The following is a 24842-nucleotide window of genomic DNA, read 5'->3' as shown; positions in this document are numbered from 1 at the left end:
TTGTAGCAACCAACATAACTGAGGAAGCCAAGGAATGCTTAGAGCCATCAGAGGCTGGAAGAGGCAAAACAAGATTCTTCCCAGAGCCTCCAGAGGTAGTGAAGTCCTACTGACACCTTGATTTCAGACTTCTGGCCTCTAGAATGATGAGAGAATACATTTCTTTGGCTTGGGCCTCCCAGTTTGTAGTAATTTGTGCAGTCACCATAGGAAACTAATAAAATACCCAAGCATAGTGTTGTCCATCTTAAAAAAAAAAGTACAAAACCAATAAATTTTATCTTAACTCATTTTCCTCGTCAGCTGCAATCCGGTTTTCTGTTTTCTTTTACTATGAATGTCTTTGAAAGAATTTTCTCTACCTGCTGCTTCCAATTTCTTTCTTCTTGTTTCACACACCCATTCCAATCAGGTTTTTCTTTTCTTGCACATCCATACAAAGAAACTGCTCCTACTGGAGTTACCAAAGACCTAAACTAATGGATTCTAAATCTAATTTTTATTTCTTTGCCCTTATCTTACTTGACTAATGAGCAGCCTTTGATACAGGTGATCACTTCCCTGTAAAAAATTTCTCCACTTAGATTCCAGGGCACTTCACTCACCTATTCTCCATCTACCTTAAACTTGCTGCCTACTGTCTCTCTCTAACTCTTGTGGATTTCTCTATGCCTTGCTCTTTGAATTTCATCTTATATAGAAATACTCAGTCCTTGGGTGCTTTCATCTAATCTAGTTGTTCTAAAAACCATCTATATCCTGATGAATTCCAAATTTATATTTCTATTCTAGTCTTCTTCTCTTCACTTCAAACCCATATATTCAACTCTCTATGTATTACCTGTACTCAAATGTATAACATTTATCCCAAAACAACCCTTAATATTCCTTTCTAATTCCTTCCTCTCCCATGATATTCTACATTTTAGACAATGACAACATTATTTTTCTGTTCACGTAGAGAAAAATATTTGAATCATTTTCAACTCACCTTTCACTTGCTCCTCAAACTCAGCAGGAAAATATCTGGTTCTCCTTCAAAATAAATTCATAATTAGACCATTTCTCACACCACGACTGACAATACCCTAATCCAAACTAATACTTTTTCTCACATGAATTATTGAAATAGTTTTCTCTATTGTCTCTACTGTCTGTCTTCAGCTTTTATTCCAGTTTGTTCTCAAAATGACAGCCACTGTGATTCTATTAACAAAGAAGCCAGCTCACGTTATGGCTCTGCACAAAACCATCTACTGACTTCCCACATCATTCAAAGGAAAAACAGATTTCTTACAATGACCTTGAAGTACCTGCATGATCTGCCCTCTCTCATTACTTCTGAGCTCCCACCTTCCACTACTGTCACTCTCATGTACTCCTCTTAATTATAGGTACCACCTTCCAGTTTATCAAATAAGCCGGGCACATATCACCCTCTTGATCTTCCTTCTTTCCTTCCTTCCTACCTTCTTTCTTTTTCTTTTTTTCTTTCATCTCCTCTTACCCTGAATTTTTCTCCATTAGATTAGTTCTTTACAAAAAGCCTTTTATCATTAAGTTCCATTTATTTATTTTTGTTCTTGCTATATTTGTCTTTGAGGTATTAGTCATAAATTCTTTGCCTAGACCATTGTCTAGAAGAGTTTTTACTACATCTCTCACCATATGCAAAAAATTCATTGAAGATGGATTAAAAGATTCAAATATAAGGCATGAAACCATAAAAAAACATGAAAATTTTTAAAGAATTTCACTATATTCTGGTAGTAGAAGATGGTCTAGGCTCATCTTGTAGTTTCCTGCCCCAGTCGTAGTATCACCTATTTCTCTCAAGAATCTTGGTTCTTTTTATTGGAAATTAGAGACCAAGATCTAAGTATTAGGTGTGCTCATTGTTGTTTGGGTGTTGCTGTTTCTAGAACCTTCTAGCTAATATTGAGAGAAAACATATGTGTATGTTAAAATATACACATATTTTAATATGTAACCGTCTGTATCTATGTTAAGCTAAATATGAGTACTTTGTGATGTCTCCAAATCTAATCCATTAACACGTGGATTATTCTGGCCTCTTCCCTTTGCTTATCTGTAAACTCACATGTCAACAGTCAGAAACCCTGGTCCCACCATCTGCCATCCATTTTCTTAATGATTCAATTTTATTATATCTGTACAGAGTTATGATAGCTCCATATAATTGTTTCAGAGTTAACTCGTACTACTATGAAAAACAAACATATCAACTAATGTACAGTGCTTAATATGTGCACTACCTTTTGTCTTTAATCTTACAGAATCTACACTTTTCCAAAGTTGTAATACTTAGGCCAGTCAGTGAGGGGTTTCCCACCCTGTTAGTTAGGTTGTTTCATATAGTTTTAATACAGTTAGATGCTTTGTCACATTACATATTCTATCCTAGGATTTCTGACCATGTAAATCCTTTTGTTATATTTATATATATTGAGGTTAACTTTTTATGCTATAAATATCTATGGGTTTTGACAAATGCATATTATCAAGGATCCACTATCAATGTATTATTTACAATAGTTTCATTGTCCTAAAAATACTCTGTGATTAACTTTTTAAATTCTTTGTTCCATTTCCAGAGAATAGGCATAGTAGATTTAGCATATTTCTTAAGGACTTTAGGATTTGGAGAATGGCAAATGTGTGCTGGCTTCAAATTAAAGTTACTAGTTACATCATGCTTTAACAAGAAAGTCAGCCTGTCCTTTGATGCTTTGAAGCTATGCATTGACTTCTTCTCTAAAGCTATGGAAGTCCTAGTTCTTCCAAAAGATGGCTGTTTTGATTATATTGAAAATCTGTTATTTAGTGTAGCCACCTTCATCAGTAATCTTAGCTAGATCTTCTGGATAACTTGCTATAGTTTCTCCACTTTGCACACTTATGTTATGGAGCTGGTGTCTTTCCTTAAGACTCAGGAACCAACCTCCGCTGCTTCACCTTGCACTTTTGTTATGGAGATGGCTTCTTTCCTTAAATCTTATGAGCCAACCTCTACTAGCTTTAGACTTTTTGTCTGAAGCTCTTTACCAAAGTCTGGATGACAGCACATCTGTTTATGGCATGATTTATGAACATTTTAAGCTCAATGTTCAAAGTTACTGTTCAAAATAAAAAGATTCCTTTCAAAGTATTGGGGCTCATTGGCAATGCATCTGGTTACCCAAGAGCTCTGATAAAGAGGTACAAGGATATTGATGGTAATGATATTCTCATGGTTGCTAATACAACATTCACTCTGCAGCAATATATTAGTAAATAATTTTGATTTTTAAGCCTTATTATTTGAGAAAAACATTTTGTAAGGCTATAGCTGCCATGGATAATGATTTCTCTGATGAATATGGGCAAAGTAAATTTAAAACTTTCTGAAATTAATTCAGCATTCTAGATATCATTACCACTTGTGATTTATGGGAAGAGTTCAAAATGTCAGCATTAATCAGAGTTTGGAAGAAGTGGACTCCAATCCTCATGAATGAGTTTGAAGGGTTCAAGACTTCAGTGGAGGAAGAAACTGTGGGTGTGGTGAAAATAGGTAGAGAACTAAAATTAGAAGTGAAGCCTGACAATATGCCTGAACTGCCCCAATCTCATGAGATAATTAGAACAGATGAGTTGCTATTTCTTATGTATCAGCAAAGAAAATGGTTTTTCTTAAGATGGAGTTTGGTGAAGATGCTGTGAGGATTATTGAAATGAAAACAAAGGATTTAGCACATTACATAAACTTAGTTGCTAAAACATTGGCAAGATTTGAGAGGAATGACTCCAATTTTGAAAGAAGGGAATAAATTGCTATGAAACAGCATTGAATGTTACAGAGAAATCTTTTGTGAAAGGAAGAGTTAGTTCATCAGTGTGATAAACTTCTTTGTTGTCTTCTATTAAGAATTTGGCACAGACACCCCAACCTTTAGCAACCTCCATCCTGATCAATCAGAAGCCATCAATATGGAGGCAAGACACTCCACCAGCAAAAAGAATATTCATAAGATCATTAGCATTTTTTAGAAATAATGTATTTTTAATTAAGGTATGTATATTGTATTTTTAAAAGTAATTCTCTTGCACACTTAGTAGACTACAGTGTACTGCAAACATAGCTTTTATATGTACCAAGAAACCAAAAAAATTGTGTGACTCACTTCATTTTACATTTGTTTTATTGTGATGGTCTGGGACTGGACCTCCAATATCTCTGAGATATGCCTGTATTTTTAAAAGTGTAAGGCTCTTTTCAAGGTTCAGTTTTTGGAAAGTGGATGTCCAATCGCTCCAGCACACTTTGTTGAGAAGATTAACATTTCTCTGTTAAATTGCATTTGTTTCTTTGTCAAAGTTCTGTAGCCTATATTTATGTAGGTCTCTCTCGAAGCTCTTTATTCTTTTCCATTGATCAATTATTGAGGAAGCATCATCTCTGTCTCCAATTTCTGGATGAGATTCTGAAGATTCAGCACTATTTCTTCCTTGAATGATAGGTGGAATTCACCTGTAAAACCATCTGCTTTCTTCTGTGAATGGTTATTATCACGGATTCAATTACTTAAATAGATATAGTGATATTCAGGTTATCTATTTCCAATTTAGTGAGTTTGGATAGTTTATATCTTTCAAGGAATCAGTCCCTTTCATCTAAGACATTAATTTCTGCCCATAGAGCTGTTCATAGTATCCATAATTATCCTTTCAATGCACACTATAGTATCAGGATTGATGGCTATTCCTTTATTTGTGATGTTGGTAAATTGTGTCTTCTCTATTGTTTTTCTTGGATAGCATGATGAGAGATTTATCAATTTCATTGATCTTTTAAAAGAATTAGCTTTTAATTTCACTAATTTTCTTTGATTTACATATTTTTATTACAGCATATTATGGGGGTACAAATATGTTCACATTTCATATATTGCCTTTGCCCCATCTGAGTCACAACTTCAAGCATGTCCAACCCCAGACAGTGTGTGCCACACCCATTAGGTGCAAATATACCTATCCTTTACTCCCGCCTCCTACCTGCCTGACACCCCATGAATGTTACTACTATATGTGCACATAAGTGTTGATCAGTTAATTATATATTTATCCTGCTCGGCATTCTCTGAGGGTTGTAAATTTGTGGTTTGGTGTCCATTAATAATTTTGAAGACTTTTTGGCCATTTTTTCTTCACATAATTCTTCTGCTTCAATCTCTTCTACTTCTGATAGTCTAACTTCACAAATGTTAAGACTTTTGAAGTTTTTCCTAAGTTTTTGGATTCACTGTTCTGATCTATGTACGCATTTTAGTTTGCTATGATGTTTGCTGTAGCTATAGGTCCAGAAGCTTCAAGTTCTTCTGCAGCCCTTGTTGTCTCTCCTCTTGACTTGGGTTTCACTAAGGACTCCTCAAGAGAGATTCTGTGTCTAGCACCTTTCTTACCTACAATCTACTGTTATTTTCACCGGAGGTTGGTTGGTGTACTTTCAGGTATGGGAGAAGGGGCGCATAATATAATCTTCCAATTCAATATCAGTATTTTAGTTAACTTCTGTCTTAAGGCTATCCCCCCACACATGTTTCTCCAGTAGTAGAGCTTCTCTGTCCTATCCTTCCCTCAGTACTCTACTATCCTCCCTGGCTGCAATGCTCTGTTTATTCGAAACCCTGACACCTGCTGAGCTCCCCCACACACACTCAGTCAAGATAAATAGAGGAGCTGGAGTGTGAAAAATGCCCTTAGGCCATTTGATATAAAGATCTGCAAAGTTCTTTCCTCTGCAGAGTAGATATTTGTTACAGAGAAGGCTCAATGTGTGTTTCACAATTATTACTCTTACCAACCCCCTGTGCGAGTCATGGTCATGAGAACCAGAGTGAGGTTCCTGCAGGTAAATCTCAGAAAATTGTGCCACACCCAAGACAGCAGCCCCAGAGGATTCTCACTCTCATACTAGCCTATACTCAGCTTCCCACAGAATTACCATGTCAGTGTTTCTATCCATTTATAGCCTCAGCAACTTCAACTCCAGGTAAGCAGACCTTGACTATGACTCTGTGAATTTGCCTGTCTCTCTAGATTTCAGAATGTTGGTTTGCTCTGTGACTTCAAAGAAAAATGAGTCAATGAAAAATTGTTGATTTTCAGTTTGCAAGAATGGAAGTGAAAACCTCTCAACTCTTTACATGCTGTGGGTGAAACTGAAAGTCATTTTGATTTTTATGCAGTGTCAAGGCTGAATATGTATTATCTATTTCTTATAGTTTATAAAGGTACATAATAGAAGTGATGGTTATAAGAAACACTTAAACTTTAGCATCTGTCTTATGGGAATGCTTACATTTTCAGAAATCTTTTATGCTATTTAAAGCAGAGTTAAAGTTTCTTAAAAGAATTCTGCTAAAAGAAGTCACTCCATTAGTAGCTATTATTAAAAAATCATATCTAGATTTATGATATATCTACCCAAAAATCAGAAGGAAGAAGAATGTTTCAATCTTTTGAAAAGAAAAAAAATAGAAAATATTTTATTCTTTTTATGGGGAGAAATGGGATAGAGAAACGTGTTCTCTTCTGTTGCAACTATTTCTTTGTTGTGAAGATATTTATGAATCTAGAGGGACAAGAGACATAACTTTTTATTTTCTCTTAAGATACACAGAGATGGGAACCCAGCAGCCTATGACTACCAATTTCATGTGTGATCTTAGGTGAGGCAGGTATTTCTGCTTTCTTCTCTATAAATTGTGGGTAATATTTCCATCTCAAAAGTTTCTTGTAATTAGATTAGAAAATGAATCTAAAGCTTCAAAAATCACTACATATTGTTAATACTCAATGATTATTAGTTGCTTTTTCTTTTTTAATTCAGTTGGCTACCTTTTCACAACCTACTTCACATTTTTTTCTAAAGGTTCTTAAGTCCTTACATTCTTAGTTAACCTTGGATTTATACTTGTTAAGAAGACATAGCCTGCCATTAGGGAAATAACAATATTTTGTGTTCTTTTGAGAACTATGCCACTTATTTAGCACATGTTATCTCATTAGTCCTCACAATAACCTAATCTTTACCTTTACAGATGTGAATCCAAGGGATCTTCAGTGCTTTGCCTAAGATCATACATCTAGAAAGTGACTAAATTAGAATTCCAATACAGTTCTATCAAACAGCAATAACCATCATCTCATAAGCAGTCTAGAATTTCATACAATACAACTTTCATATATAAATGATTTCAATCTTCAGAAAATGGACAGAGAGAAACTGCCCACCTGAAGCATAATGACACAGAATTATATTCTCTGTTGCTGGATATCAGGTAGATGCAAATTCAAAACAAATCTCAACAGAATATTTTTTGCATAATGAAATTGGTATGGCCAAGTGAAGAAGAAGGAGCTGAGCAGATTTTCATGTCAACCACATTTTCATAAGCAACCAAACAGCATTATTTTCAGTGGTACCTAGGAGGCAGATGTATAAAACGAAAGTATTATAGAAACTCCATATAATGTGATCTTTCAAAATGTCCAACATTTCCTTTGCTAGCACTCAGTCTAGGTCGAGTCAATTTTAGAATACTGATGTCGCAAGGCTTAGATGAATAGAATAACTAAAATAATGGCATAAAATATATTTTAAATATATTTTAAAGCCTTCATGCTTGTGTGGATATTTTATTTTTTTAATTAACAAATAATTGTACATATTCATGAAGTGCATAGTGCTGTTTCAATACATAATATGAATGATAATTATTAGATCAGAGCATACCCGTCCTCTTAAACTTTTATCATTTCTTTGTGTTAGGAACACTTAATATCCACCTTCTAGCTATTTGAAAGTATACATTGTTGTTAATTATAGTCATTCTACAGTGATATAGAACACTTGAACTTATTCCTCCTATCTAAATGTAATTTCATATATTTTAAAAAGTCTCTATCCTTTTCTATCCTTTTCCCTTTTTATTGCATGGATATTTTTGGAAAAGCATAATTGTTATTTCTTAATACATAAACTAACTTCATCAAAGATTGCATCTGGATGAAATATGAAAGTATTCACTTTTTGAAATAGCGTTATCTTGAGCCATGCATGTGAAAAAAATCTACTATCTGTATATGAAATGACTATGAAATAAACCTTTTTTTTTAATTTGACAGGTTACTTTTAGTTAAATTTAATGTTTATTTAACATCCCTTGTTTCATCTAACTGCAATTGATATTTTATCTGTCGTATTAATACTTATTTCACTGCCTGATAAGACATGTAATATTCTAGGAATGATAAAAAGCCTAATATTAAGAAAGTCTCCATACACAATATACCCTACCCAACAGATAACATGCAACAATTTTTTATTCACTGATTTACTGAGTATCTAATCTATGAAAGGCCATGGGATAAGCACCAGAAATGTAAGAAACTCAACACAAAATCACAGTGAAAATTATGTTAACAATTCAGCATGTAATGAGCATAAAGGTTATGGTAGCAAGTGCTAAATGCCTTGAATTTTGCAGGACTTCTCAGGTACTACAGATGACAAAAGGCCAGATTAGAATTTATAAATTGATGGTCTGCCAGTGGAACCTCTACTTTTAGTGACAATGGGTTTAAGTAAGCATTCTTAAATCCTAGCTCACTGATATTATCGCAGTGTGCATTCTACGACTTATGCAGATTTAAATCCAAATTCTCCTACCTACTGGCACTATAACTTTTGGGCCATTATTTAATCTCTTTAAGCTTCATAGTTGTTTTGAAGATTGAAAAAAAATAAAATTGAATACCTATATAGAGCTTAATTCATTTTTAATTTTTCCACTTAAGTTTTATAGGAACAGTTAAAAAATAATTCATAGTACTTTTTTTTAATTAGACTACAGAAATTCCTTGCAAATCCCTAAGTTGTGTGGTAGAGGTGAAATTAATGTCATCAGCACTATAATGAGACAGACTTCAAAGTGCCTAAATCCAGGTTCTGCCAGTTTTAGACTGTGTGTTAATAGGAAGATATTCTAAACTCACTGAGCCTTATCTCCTTATCTATAAAATGGGATACAAATATTTACTTTATATGGTTTTTCTGAGAAATACTTTTTTAAAAAAATCTGTAAATTATCTGTACTTATTTAATTATGATTGTTATTACTCAGTTAAGAGGAAGCAAATTTCTTCACTCACTTATGTTTACTATGGCTAACAGGTAATAAAATAGACTACATTCATAATGCAGAATATACAATCTCAGATGCCTGTGGAGCCAAGAAATATAAATAGGTGAATATGAAGAAAAATAGTATAAAAGAGATGGAGAACATGTAAACTGGAAAGTGTATACTCACTGAGAACTTTTTCAAATTGGAAAAAAGTTTTAAATGCTAGTTTGAGCAAAGAAATCAAATATGTAAGGTAATTTGGCCCATTGGTCCTATTATAAGTGTCTTAACATGTTGCATAAGGGAGTTATAGTGTAAAATAAATAACTTTGTTCTCTGAAGCACTTTTTTCTTTTTGGCTCAAGGAAAATGCTTCCATGTGTTAAAATTTAGATTGTATATTCTCCAAAGATGCATGGCCCTAGAGGTTGAAAAATAATTTCAGAAAGCACACACCTAGTGACTCTAAATCCACATAATAACTTTTGGAAGAACTGTTACTAGCAGGTGACTTATACCATTTTTGCAGTGGGATTTAAAAACAAAACAAATGAAAAGAAAACTATATCTGCACTGGTAACTTCAGAGAATTGTGTACCTGCTTCCTTGAGGTTAATCTTAACTCAAGACTAAGGAAAAAGCATGGAAAGTGGCAGAAAGATATGCTTGTCATAACATAGTAGGACATGTTATGTTCCACACAGTACTCAAATATCGAAAGTAGATATTTATTAGAAAACAATGTTTATGTTTCTTTTATTACAGAAAAATGAGTTTGCTCTTAGTGTTTTGTAAACTGATCCATTTCTTATGTAATCAACTTCTAGACAACTATTACCTTAAATAGATAAGTGTAGAAAATTTCTAATCTTCAATTAATCTCTCTGTGTGTACATCTGTTATGCAGAGAGCTATGTTGTAGAAAAATCTCACAACTGGAAATTGTGATACGATAACTCATCTATGCTTCCCTAGTCAGCTTAGCTCCCATTATTGCAGTAATTTTAAACCTTCTCTCATATCATCAAATCTACAAACGTATCTCTAGACTCTGAGCTTAAGATTTCACCTTCAACTTCATAAAGAGAGAAGCAGCTTTCCGACAAAACTAGTCAGCTTCATTCATCTTAATTAGAAAAATAAACCAAGTCCCCTGCTTGCACCTAACACATTCTGTCCAAACTACCTTAAAACACAAGCAAGCAAACAAAAACAACTGAAGATACGGAAGGCTAAGGCTTATAAATAAAGTGATAATAGCAAAACTTCTCCTTGTGGTTGAAATTGAATGAGGTGCCTCTTAATAGAAGTTATCATTTATCTACATGTTCCTTGAGGACAAACAGTAATTTCATTTGGCTTCTCAAAAGCCTTCTATACCTCTTACCAATAGTGGCAACTCATAAATGTTTTGGCTGAATAAATTAACATACAACTGTAAGCTTCAGAATTCTTAGATGGATTTTTTATTATTATTATTTTTATTTCAGCATATTATGGGGGTACAAATGTTAAGGTATTGCCCATGCCATCCTCCCCACTCAAGTCAGAGCTTCAAGCATGACCATCCCCCAAACATTACACATCTCACTCATTACTATTCAGCTATAAGAAACAATGGTGATATAGCACCTCTTGTATTTTCCTGGATAGAGCTGGAACCCATTCTACTAAGTGAAGTATCTCAAGAATGGAAAAACAAGCACCACATGTACTAACCAGCAAATTGGTATTAACAGATCAACACCTAAGTGGACATATAGGAATAACATTTATTGAGTGATGGGTGGGTGGGAGGGGGAAGGGGGGAATGGGTATATATAAACTTAGATGCATTTTTGAAAGATTAAAATCTATAAGAATCTTTCATTGATGTATGATTCTCTTAAAATGGGCTCCACATGTACTCGCCATCAAATTGGTACTGACTGATTAAAACTATGGTGCTCAAATGGTAGTAGTGTTCTCCAGGGATTTGGGGGTTGGGAAATAGACCCACATCTTAGGGATATGGTGAGCATTGTGGAGGGGAAGGGCATACCTCTAACCCTTCCTAGGGAAAGGCAAAGATAGAAAATGTAACCAAAATGTCAAAAAAAATCCAAACATATATCAGGTGTCGGGCAGGTGGGAGGGGTGAGGAGGGGATGGTTGTATACTTACATAATGAGTTCGATGCGCACTACCTGGTGGATGGACACGCTTGAAGCTTTGACTCGGGGGAGTGGAGGCAAGGGCAATATATGTAACCTTAACAACATTTGTACCCCCATAATATGATGAAATAAAAAAATAAAATAAAATAAATTATTTTTAAAACATGCAATTTAAATCTAAATTGTATAGCTAAAAGTAAAACATACAGCATTCCTTTAGAAATAAAGTAAATGCAATAGCTACTCAATTATAGCAAAGAATGTGCTAAAAATAAAGAAGAAAGCATTTCAATTAGGTCTGTCTTTTGCCAATTAAGCTGTTTCTTTGTTTTTTTAGTCTTTTCTTACATTTCTCTTTCTAAATAACATTGAGAGATATGTGAAGTAACAAAGTCTTCATTTCCACAAGTTGCTTCTTACTTTTACCTTTTTTACTACATTTAAATTAAACAAGAGAAATATTACAAAATTTTCAGAATGGGAAATTTCATCTTCAGTACTTAACCATTCAAAAGGGGACAGAGGCTTAAGAGAAGTATAGGAAAGAAATATAGTATGGAAAACTTGGTAAAATATATTAAAATGAAGCAAAGAAAACAGGAGTGCATAGAAATAGAACGGTGTAAGTAGAAACAGCCTGTAAGTTGGGAAAAGGAGATATTTATGCCTAAGTTTGTTTTCAATAAATGATGTGCTCCTTCAGGAATGGCGGGAGGCTACCTCCTCCTTTCATTTTATATAAGCCCTGATCTGCTGTGTTTAGTATGGTCACTGAAAAATTATATTTACTCACCAACTAAGTAATCCAGCAGCACTCATAGAGGTCTTCTCACTGAATTGCTTTAAGGTATGAATTAAAATGTACACCTGTAAAATATCAATAAAGCTGACATAAAACTTCTTGTTCCCAAAGATAGAAAGCAAAAGGAGCATGGCCTTAGGGTAATATACTATGCCTAAAGGCTAACCAAGTCTCCTGCCACATATTATATTGGAGTGTTATTACATTCTGTCTATTAGCGGCATAGTGCCCTTGAGATTTTACAGGGTTTTGAACATAAATCCTCAGCAGCTCAAATTTTAGTTGATGCAGAAGTATATACCATGGCTCTAATGCTCATGAGTTGGACAAAATACCAAATCATTTCTTGAGATGCCTAATGTGAGTGTCAAATTACCAGCCTCCACCAAGCAAAAGGGAATGCTAATTAAAAGGGTAGGACATGTTACAGTTGGTCTAATCAAAGAGAGCTTAATCCTTCCATAAGCTGGCTGGCTTTGTTGGAGGAAATTCTGAACAACCTTGTTACTTTTGATAACTGTAAGCCACTGACTCATGGCCCCTTGACAGCTAGCTGAGCATGTAATAACATTTCTCTGTATTTGGGGACTGGCTTAGCTGGCTTTATAATAGATTATTGTGGATGTTAAAGTGAAATGTTAGTCTTTCTTTAAAGCTCTATATTCCCCAGTAATTAAGGTTATAAAAAGGGCACTGAGCACAATGCAGTTTCAAGGTCGCCAAACACAGATATAATAGCCTTCAGCTTGTGTAAATAAGGTATTAACCATAGGTTTATTCTGCGATTGTGTCATGAAAAATAGGTTTTTCAAGAGCAGTTTGATAGAAAAGTATTTTGAGCTGTATAAAAAATGTGTTTTTTTTTCTTTTAGTTCCCCAAAATTAATGACTAGAAGGAAAAGCAAGTGACATTACAGAAAGGCAGGAAAAAAGATAAAAAAATATAATAAAAAGAAGTTGAATGCTATCAGTTAAGGGAAAAGCCTGATACAAGCCCACAACTTCATCCAAAAGAATTTGAGGTCATTAGGTATAATAAGAATCTTGGAGAAATCACAACCTTTGCCATGAACACGTCTACAGAGACCACACAAACAAGGATTTCACTTTAACTTCCGAAGTAGTGACAGTTATTGGCTGTTTGTGTTTCCGATTCATTGTAAATGGGAAAAAAAGTTAAAGAAAAAGTTTACCCCAAAGAGCCATTTAACTACTTGTGTCGAAGAAAGAAAGTGATATAGTTGCATTCAACTTCAGTTTTGATATTCACTCACCATTTGAATCAGATCCTTATATTTATTAGTCATTACGATAGGGAGAAATGTTTCATCGTGTACTTCATGAGAAATACTCCTTTGTGATATTCAATTGCCATACAATTTGAGATTAAAAAAAGACAAAAAAAAAAAAGATTTTCTATTTAAGTATTATAAAGGTAAAACAACTTTCTATAGAGCAAAAGAGCCATACTAAAGGTGTAGATTTCTATTGCAGAAGGGACCTAGAATTGGGAAAGCATAATTTACGGTGTCAGTAAGGCAATCATATTTTCATTCTACCAGATAAGATCAGGGCAGGTACTCCCCAAGGAGCGAGCCTCTTTGCTTCATTTTTAAACTGATGAAAGGGAGGATGTGCAATGCTTTATAGTGCAGACAAAAATGTCACACCAGTAATTGCTATGCAGGTGCTTAAGTACATGCCAAATAAAACCATAAATTATATTTCTCATGCATTAGACATTAATCGTGTCAGTAGTTAAAAGAACAATTACCACATAATATGTATCTTTTTAAAAGATGGAAATAATCAAGGAAATCATTCAGATAACCTTTTGTGAAGAATTAAGACTTCTTTTCCTTTCCAGGTATTTTATATTCCTAGCCTATCTTCTAAGCAAAAATCTTCATTTTCATCACATTCTTTCTATCAGGATACCATATATAATATACTGAAGGCTCCCAAAATTTGTCAAATAAAACTATAATTAATAACATAATGAATTCATTTAAAGTTATATGATAGAATAAAATGAAGCTTGTGTAATCTTCAGGAAATGAAAGCCCTCCTGGACATCACCGGCCCCTTCTGTCTGACCACATATATTTCCTCAGTTTGACCTTCGTAATAAGACAAATACCTCACACACATAAGCCCAGTAACCTTACTTGGGTTGCTCCTTTTGCCTGCTCTTTTCTAAATATGAACTCCATCTCACATTGGTATATGGTGAGCACATTAACACAATCTTGGCCAATCAAAGCCCCTCTTAGGTACTGTTCAAACAGAAGTTGGAGAAAAGAAGTGTCATTTTCCTAGGTACTCATAAGGCAAAAAGATGCAACACTCTGCCGATCTTGGCTCAGCTTCAACTGTCATTGAGCAGTTAACACAGAGAAGGGAGCAAAGATAAAAGGAAAAGAGAGAAATCTCAGGGAGTTTAAGTTTCTGAATCCAATCATCCTAAGGCCATCTCTACCACTGATTGTTTCTGGGATTGTTAGATGAGCTAATTTCTAAACTCCTCCAGTCTGTGATACTTTTAAGTTTCTGTTTACTTATAAACAAATGAATTGTGAGACATATATCTGAGTTCTCACTGGATTTTGTTATTTGTTAAGCTACTATGTATTAATTGCTTAGGATACATTGAACTTACATTTGAGTATAACCCAACAATTTCCTCAGTTGTGGACCTTGGTCTAGTGTCTAAACTTCTCTGTGATTCAATCCTCTTATATATAATTAGGTACTGAGCACAAATGACTCATGGAAATGTTATTAATGTTAAATAACATTAGAATATGTAAAGTACTTAGGCTAGTGTCTGATGCAGAATAACAATAATAATAATGAAAATCACATTAGGTTTTATTAAGGTTATAGATCTGACCACTTAAATTTATTATTGCTTGTGATAAGAACAAAAATGTATGTCAAGTTTCTTTTATTTTTTCCATTTTACAAGTAATGAAACTAAATAAAGAAGTGGTAGCCTCAGCATTGAATTCCAAGTTTGCTGGAATATGATTCTTGTATTATTTCCTTTTTATAAGACTACTTCTCACAATATTAATATGAATTTTATCCATTATATTATTATTTTTTAATGAGTGTGTGTCTCCTGTGGTAGATCATTAATTCTCTTAAAGTGGCACCATGTTTCCCTGAAAATAAGACCTACGCATAAAATAAGCCCTAGCAGAATTTCTAAGAATTTGCCCAATATAAGCCCTACCCTGAAAATAAGACCTAGCGATGGGTGTGGCTATGCAGCGCATCTGCACAACCCATGCATTTCCTCCAGGAGCGGTAAAGAAGATGAGCAGCCCTTCTCATCTGCCCCATCGTGACAGCTACTATCCCAGAGGTAACAGGAAAGATGCGGGCAGCCCCACCAACAAGGTCAGCTCCCCTTGTCAGGTCCCGGCCATCCTGTGCACGCTGCAAACTGAGGCTTTGAGGGGAAAATAACACATCTCCTGAAAATAAGCCCTAGGGTGTCTTCTTGAGGAAAAAATAAATATAAGACCCTGTCTTATTTTGGGGGAAACACAGTACCTATGTTGAATTCACTTTGCTAACCTAAATGCTTATCCACGTGCCTGCCTTACTCCCACTCCCTAAACTCTTTCACATCCTCCTCTTTCCTTTCTCTCCCAAGTCAAACACTCATATGCCAGGGCCATACAATCTACCTGAAATTATTTAGTCTGAGTCTCTCGGCTACCCATAGATTCCCTGCTTTCACAGAATATTGTTATCCCAGGAAGAGCCATGATTGCTTCCTTTTCCTGTGGCCTGAGAATTGCTTGTTCTCTCTCCTGCAGATAATCTTTATCTGTCCTCATTGTTCTGGGTTTTAGAGGGAGTTTTCCGAAATAACTTAGCTTTGTAACTATATTCCCACTCTCTCCAATAGCCATTGCTCATGACATGCTCCCACAAACATCATGCTGCCTTTTATTCTACATTCCCAAGCTAGAATTGGTATGGCTCTCTACTATACACCTGCTAACCTTGATTATTAATGATGAGTCACGTTCATTTTTAATCAAAATTCTTTTTTGCTAGTACCAAGATAAATGCTCCGCTCCAACGAGCAACATCTCTCCTAGGTGCCCACCACTTACACGCATCCCAGAAGGCCATGCTATCACCACAGAACCATGAATTTATAGTATGTACATATAAAGCCAGAAGTGTTGAGAGCAAAGGTGAGCCTGTAATACAAAGCGAGATGACACAAGACCTGGAAAATGGGCTACACATCTACTTGCCATCAAATTGATACTGACAGCCTAAAACTATGGTGTTCAAATAATTGTAGTGTTCAATAGGGATCTGAGGGGGGGAGACCCACATCTTAAGGATGTAATGAGCATTATAGGGGGGAAAGGATTACCTCTATCCATTTTTAAGGAGAGGCAAAGAAACACATTGTAACCAAAATGTCTAAAAAAAATTTGTTAATGGGAGGTGAACAGGTGAAAGGGGGGAGAAGGGGAAGGGTACACACTTTCATGGTGGGTGCAGGGCGCACCACTTGAAGACAGGACACACTTGAAGCTCTGGCAGAGCGGGGTGGGGTGGGGGGCAGGGGCAAGATATGTAACCCTAACAATATTTGTACCCACAGAATTTAAGAAAAATAAATAAATAAAAAATATAAAGCCTCCATGTGTCTCAAAGGCTGAGATAAAGCCCAGCATGTTGCCAGTGACAAGTTATGCCAGCTCAGGTCAGTTAAGTTCATGGCCCAGTCAAGAATGGTTTATATTGTAGGAGATTGTCCTTTACTTTTAGTCATATAAAGAAATGTATTCATCACCAAATCAATCTTCTTAGGATTTGTAACATATTTTTAGTTACCATATATTTTTAGTTAGCTTTGTCCAAACATCTATTATCTAGTACTCTGAGTGATAATAAATGTATTTTAATAAGAGATTTATTTGTAGAAATATATTACTAATATTTAAATAACTGTGATATCTCTCTGTAGTCAATAACACATCAAATTAAACATCTTCAGTGTTAAGAAAATGACCTAATTAATTTTAACTTATGAACTTTAACATCATTTTTATTTATTCATTCAATTAATACATTTTTTCAGCATAATATGGGAGTGTAAATTGGCATAAGTACCTTGGAATATTATTTGGAATTTCTATTAAAATGAATATTTTTATATCCCATAGCCCAGAAATTATACTTCAAGCTATGCAACAAAGAAGAAATTGACAGTTTTATCATAGATAGTTAAAAGAAAGTAAGAAGCATTAATGTTCCTAAACTAGATAAAAACCTCAATGTTTATCAGAGTTAAGTTAAAAAAAAAGTGACATACTATACTAGAAAATATTATAAATTAATCACAGTGAACAAACTAATGTAACATATTAAAACACCAACTAGTGTTTTAGTTTATTTGGTCTGCTATAACAAAATACCATAGACTCAGTGGCTGGTTAACAACAGAAATTTATTTCTCACAGTTCTGGAGGCTGAGAAGTCCAAGATCAAGGTGCAAGAATATTTAATGTCTAGTGAGAGCCCTCTTTCCAGTTCATACATGGCACTTTCCGTGTTTGCATATAGTGAGGTAGCTCCTTTGGGTCTGTTGTATAAGGGCACTAATCCCATTGGTGAGTGAAACTCTCATGACCTAATCACCTCCCAAAGGTATAACCTCCTAATCCTACCACCTTAGGGGTTAGGAATTCAACATATAAATTTTGGGGGAACACAAATCTTCAGCCTTAGCAGTGAGCTTCACCTGCATAATATTAAGGGAAAGAAACAAGACACAACCTATAGTAATATTTGTATAAAGTTTAAACAACATCAATCTATATTGTTAAAATCCAGGATAGTAGTTATCTTTTGATGGAGTGTAGAATTTGGAAGTTATTACAAAGGAATTTTGTAGAGTACTGATCATAGTTAATTGGACATATTTAGTTTCTGAAAATTCATGGAGCTGCAATGATGATATGTCCACCTTTTAGATTATATGTTACCCTTCAATAAATGATTTATCAATTTATGAAGCCAGAAAAAGAGTCATAAGCCAGAGTATTAAAAATGCCAACTTCAACCACTGTTCAGAGAAGGGATCACCCAGTCCTAGAGCAGTTGAAAAATGGCTTACAGAAGACGTAAGGATTAATTAGTGTCAAAGGATAGATGTAATTTAGAATAACTCATCCTGCTATGAGTATCTGTTAGGATAAAAATCAGCTAAAAATAAAAGACAGAAAAAGAACAAATGAATCAGTGTAGCTTAAATAAGATATAAATGCAGTTCTCTTCCTCTGAAAAAGAAATTTGGAGATATGTCCAGGTGAGGTATGGGAGATCCAAAGCATTCATCAGAAACTCAGGCTCCCATTCTTCCACTTTATCGCAATAGTGTATGTACAGCATATTTTTAAGATCTTTATGGCCCAATATAACTACAGAAATTATATCTGTCTGAGCCAAGGTGCTGGCTAGAAAATGAACACAACACAAAAGGACAATGGATTTGGGAGTTGAATCAGTTTTTTTAAAACTATTGTCCAATAGGAGCCATAGCACATTTCTACTTCTATCTTATTAGTCACATGGTCACACTTATCCTATAGAGTTGTGATAAATGAAATCTTTCATTCTGAGAGATAATGTACTGAGTTAAATAGAGAGTCTACCACTAAAGTAGTATAAGTAATTGCAGTTAAATCATTATAATTAGGCTCAAACACATCTTTATTAATCAAAATAGGAAACCATTACAATCACTAAATTTTTGCCAATGAGATATAATTTGTTTATTCCTGTAGCATAAAAATCTGTGCTTCAGGATTTGACAAACTCTTAGAAAGCATATTCTTCATCCTGCTGGTTGTGGAAGCATTTTCCCTGCAAAAAATTGTCCAGATGCTTGAAGAAGTGGTAGTTGGGTGGCATGTGGTCAGGTGAATATGGCAGATGAAGTAAAACTTCATGTAGCCCAATTCATTCAATTTTTGAAGAATTGGCTGTGTGACTAGAGGTGGGTGTTGTCATGGAAAAGAATTGGTAACTTTCTGTTGACCAATGTCAGCTGCAGGCATTGCAGGTTTTGGTGCATCTCATCGAATTGCTGAGCATACTTCTCAGATGTAATGGCTTTACCGGGATTCAGAAAGCTATCGTGGATGAAAATGGCAGCAGACAACCAAATGGTGACCATGACCTTTTTTAGGTGCAAGTTTGGTTTGGGAAGTGCTTTAGAGCTTCTTCTCAGCCAAACTACTGAGATGTTCATCACAGATTGTTATATACAATCCACTTTTCATCTCACATCACAATCCGATTGAGAAATTGTTGGTTGTTGTTGCATACAAGAAGAGAAGATTACACTTGAAAACTACGATATTTTTTTATCGTAGTTTTATCGAGTGCTCATGAGGCACTTGCTTATTGAGCTTTTTCACCTTTCCAATTTCTTTCAAATGCCAAGTGACGATAGAATGGTTGACATTGAGTTCTTTGGCAACTTCTTGTGTAGTTAGCTGTAAGAGGATCAGCTTCAATGATTTCTCTCAATTGGTCATAGTCACTTCAAATAGCCAGCCACTGCCTTCCTCATCTTCCAGGCTTTCCTCTCCTTTGCAAGACTTCTTGAACCACCACTGCACTGTACATTTATTAGCAGTTCCTGGGCCAAATGCGCTGTTGATGTTGCGAGTTGTCTCTGCTGCTCTAGGACCCATTTTGAATTCAAATAAGAAAATCGTTCAAATTTGCTTTTTGTCTAATATCATTTTCATAGTCTAAATAAACATAAAATAAATGGCAAGTAATAAGGCATTCACAAAAATATAAAGCAAGAAATGTGCATTAAAATGATGTATAACACAACCACATTTATTTAAGAATGTATTCCAATATAAAAGGACAAGTTTCAACAATGCTAAAACTGCAATTACTTTTGCACCAACCCTAACTCTGCCACAGTTGGAAAAATACAATCTGTGTTATTTTTCTAAAGGCCTACTTTTGTGAAACACCAGTTTGAAAGAATAGTACTAATTTTGGAGTGGATAGATGAATTTCTCCATAACCACGGAGAATAGTTAAATGTGGTATCTGTCTTTGCGAAAGAGTTTACGTGGCCATATTTTCAAATCTCATTTTATTTTTGTTTTAGTTAATGTATCCATGTCTAAAGAAAATGGTAATAAAACTAAAAGAAAATGTATTTTCTTGGATAGTTGCATATCTAAATATTTGAAAGTACCTATTGTAAATGTTCTGAAATGCTTCAGAATCCAAAGTTGTCCCTATATAAGAAAAGAAACACTCTTATTGATCACATTCTTTGTTTTTAGAAATTCTTGCAACAACTTTCAATAGAGATATATATTGACTAAGGCAACTTTGCCATATAATCTTTCCCTAAAATTAAATGTGCTTACAAATCATTACTATAAATGGTACTGAGAAAACACTTACACAAACAAAGCTATAGAAATGTTCCAGAGCACTCTTCTCAGTTTCTTCAAGTACAGGAGTTCAGCTCAAAGGAATTACCTCTGAGATGATTAAAGTCCCCTACTAGATTTTATGTCCTTTGAAAACAAGCGCAATTCATTTTTATGTGCCTCTAGAATTTAGCAGGGTGCTCACAAATTAATAGATTTTGGAAGATTGATGACAGAAAAAAATGATATGAATTGTGGCAGTGAAAGAGAGTTACCAAAAATAAAGTATCCCCTTCCTTACATAATGTCCAACTAATGATGAACATGGCCATTCTGCACTTATGGAATCCAGGTGGGGTGAGATGACCACTTCTCACCAATGGATATGAGCAGAAATCATGAGTAAGTCTCTGGGCCAAGGCATTTAAAAAACAAGTTCAATGTGGTCTCTCTTTCTTCAACTTGAAAATAGATGTTCTGAGATCCTAGAGATGGCACAGCCCTAATATGGAGCTGATTTAGGTCACTGTCGTCACCACGTGGAATAAAACTACTTTCCAATTCTAACAGCCACATTGGACTCTTGGCTGAGTAGAAAATAACTTTCTATTGTATTAAGCCTTTGAAATTTGGGGGTCTACTTTTTAAAAAGACAACATAAACCTAACAGAGGCAAAGATAGCTTCTGAAAAATAAAATATATAACTTCCTTTTTTGAGATAATATAATCTCTGAATTGAGGAAGGTCAAGAATGCTTATCTATTTGTACTGAAAGCCTTTTCATGTTCTAGCATCTGTACCTGTAACTTGTTTGTGTCATTGGGCTATTTTTCTTTATATAGATATATGTATATGTAAATATTCTAATATTGTCATTAATAACTGTGGAATGGAACTATAAAGGCTCAACAAGTAAATATAAATTCTTACATTCCTTATTTTGAGGTCTCAAATAACAGGAATGCCTCTTCTAACTCAGAGCTTACCAACCTCAGACTTATTGACCTTTTGGCCTGAATAATTAATTCTATGTTGTAGGAGGCTGCACTCATATTATAGGATGTTTGGCAACATTCATGGCTTCTATTCTGTGGATGGCCATAACATCTTGTGACAATAAAAGGTAAGTTTCAAAAAGTGCCTCCTGGCTGAGAGCTACTGTGATCTAAACCTTCAGATGTTAGTTTTCAATAAGTACTTTCATTTACTTTTAAAATGTAGATACATATGACCAAAAGAAAATACCAGCAGGATTATTATACAGCATCCTTCAGTTATTCAAATTGAGGAACCTCATGCTAAAACATGTTTGTTGCTTTGTAATTTTAAAAAGACAAAATAAAACTCAATAATAGTGAGTCAGTCTAATTTTGGAGTTGCTGATAAAACATCTGCAAATTGTATCAATGTGTGGAACACAGTTTGCTTTCAAAAAAATCTATTGAAAAGATTCTAACCCTTTCCTGAGCTAGTAATTCCACCAAAAGACATGTTTGATATTTATTCATTTATTTAAGAAATACTAATTTACTAAGGATGGTCACTATGCTGAGTGCTAGAGTCACAAAAAAAAAGGAAAGTTGAAAATTATGATGTTTTCTTAAAATCTTTTCTAGAAAACCAAGATTGCTCCATCTGGGCCCTACAAGGCATACAGTGAGTGCCATATCCACAAATTTAAATGTATAAAAATAAAAGTTTGCAGTTTATTTGGCCTAAAAATCTATATAAAAATTATACAGCAATAAAAAATATTGGATTTTGTATTTTATAGTCTTGATAGTTCATTCAGATGTAAATATGTGAATAAGAAATTAAATTTCTCAAATATACAAACTTGCATAATAAGAGTATAGCTATTACAATGTATACAATGGAGATATAAAACACAATTTTAATAGAATTTAGTATTTTAAGTTTATTGCTAAACTCATGATATTTGTATTTTGAGAATGATTTTATCAAAATATTTACAAATGCTTTGCCTCTTTTATTCTTTACGCTAAAATGATTCCTAATAGATCTTATGTTCTGATATTTCAAAACAAGAAAATTAAAAAGAAAGCTTAGGTCAATATATTAGTATATATGTTTGAATTTTTTAACTTGTCCCTTTCTTAAGATCTTATGAAAGTTTTTAAAAGCTTGATCTTAATAAAGATTCTTAATAATCTTTTAAACTAGATTAAAACCAAATTCAAAGTTTAATCATCATAACTCACTGCCTCTTTAGATTACAACTTGTATTCCTTTTATATCAATGCATTTGCTAACACTTATTCTCTATGTAGTGTTTAACACTAATCCTAATGAGTTTATTTTCTGTTTGTGAATGTAGTCAAAGGCGATTGCAATTGACCTAGGTTGTTCACATCTAGACAATCTCTAGAGAGGTGGAACCCTACTAGGAGTTTATTTGAACTGTTTCTATCCACCACTACTGTCTTTCCTAAGACACAGTGCCAAAATAACCAGCCACAGTGCAGGAGAGGCAAACTCCCCTGTTGAAATCCTGCCTGGCTTATAGCTTAGCAGGCATCCTCTGTGTGTCACAGCAGTGCCTGGCATTTAGTAGGCCCTCAACTAACGTTTGCTAAATGAAGAAGGAATCATTGAATACAGAATGGTACTTTTATTCAATCATTTAATAAGGATTCAATCAATGTAGAATCTGTGGACTCTATTAGTACTTAGTCTAGCTGTGCATTTTTGGAAGCAGACAATTTGGTAGCTTCACAGCCTGCTTTGCTAGTGAGTGATGTCTGGAGAATATAGGACTGCCACTGCCGTTAGAAATCATACAGCTTGTGGCAAAATATAAGCATACAAGTTAGAGAACCAGTTCTTAATTGTTACTAGAAATAGAGCTTTCCCCTCAGAGCAACATATTTCAAAACAGATTTTGAAGTCTTTACCTAAAACATGAACAAATAGATTTCTCAACCTCTGGGACATTTTCAGTCTATATTTTTAGCCAATTTTCTATCATTTAGAATAAGAACATGAGTTCCAACCATCCCACAATTAGAATTTTTACTCTAGGACTTAGAGTTGCGAACAGTCCCTTTAGCTGCTAGGAGGTTTATTGGTAGATAACCTCTGGTGTTTCAGGACTTGGAAGCTTAATATTCTTGCACTTGAGAGCTTGGTAGGACTCTGATTCCTTCTGCTACACATAAAATCGTTAATTAGCTGATTATCCTAACACCTTAGCTAACACTCTTATCTGAGAATACCTTCTGCTAACACTGGCATAATACAAGGGACAGTACCCTGCTCATGGCTTCTCCCTGCCAATTTCTGATCCTTCAATCTTTCTGCTTCCAGACCAAGCAAAAATGATTGGGGGAGGAAAAGATACAAGATCTCATTACTCTATGGTTTAGGAAAGCCTGATCCAGCTTTATAGTATCTCCTTTCTAATCAGGATCAGAGTATAACATTCATAATGTGGAAAATATCCTCTTCAAGAGCTTTCAAAAGGACAAGTTTTTCTTTCCTTTTTTTTTTTTTTTGGTATGTGAGAGGGAATGATCAGCAAGTATGCAGGTATGTCTCTTCTTTAGAGCAGCTTGTTTCAATTTATGTTAATTTGATTATTTTCCTCTTTCAACATGATTCTGTCCCATGGATCTTTTCAAGCCTACTTTTAACACACACACATATACGTGTGTATATATCTATGTGTAAACAAATATTGAATATTTAATAGTAAAGTTTCCTCATTTTTCTCTTCAGGCATCTTGTAACCCACAACCTCTGTTTCTTAGAAATGCCTAAGGGATTAGAATGACATCAAAGATGTAGTAACTTGGCATTTACTATATAAATACTAATCTAGAGCGAATGAGAAACTATTAGAGTCTATATTTAGAATCTTTAAGCTTTCACTTGATCATATCAAATAGTTAATATGTAAGCACTTTAAAGAAATAATGTATATTTTGGGGGGCAATTTAGCATTAATTTTGAACAGAAAAATTTATTATCCTTAACATATCTACAATAGCTAAAGTTCAGGTCGATTTTATCTAGCTTGTCAAAATCAATTATTTGATAAATAGTGATCTCTTCATCCTTGAAAAATTCTGCTTTTGATAAATAATCTCTAGGTAATAATTGTTACTTCCACTGCTTTGTAAATATGGTTTGAGTGTGGGGTCAACCTAACCTTTCATTAAATCAAAGCAGTGAACCAGATGCTTAGAATAAGGATGACAATTAATCCATTGCCTTGTA

This window comes from Microcebus murinus, chromosome 13 (assembly GCF_040939455.1).
Source record: "Microcebus murinus isolate Inina chromosome 13, M.murinus_Inina_mat1.0, whole genome shotgun sequence".
Lineage (NCBI taxonomy): Eukaryota > Metazoa > Chordata > Mammalia > Primates > Cheirogaleidae > Microcebus > Microcebus murinus.
This window is presented reverse-complemented; position numbering follows the sequence as displayed.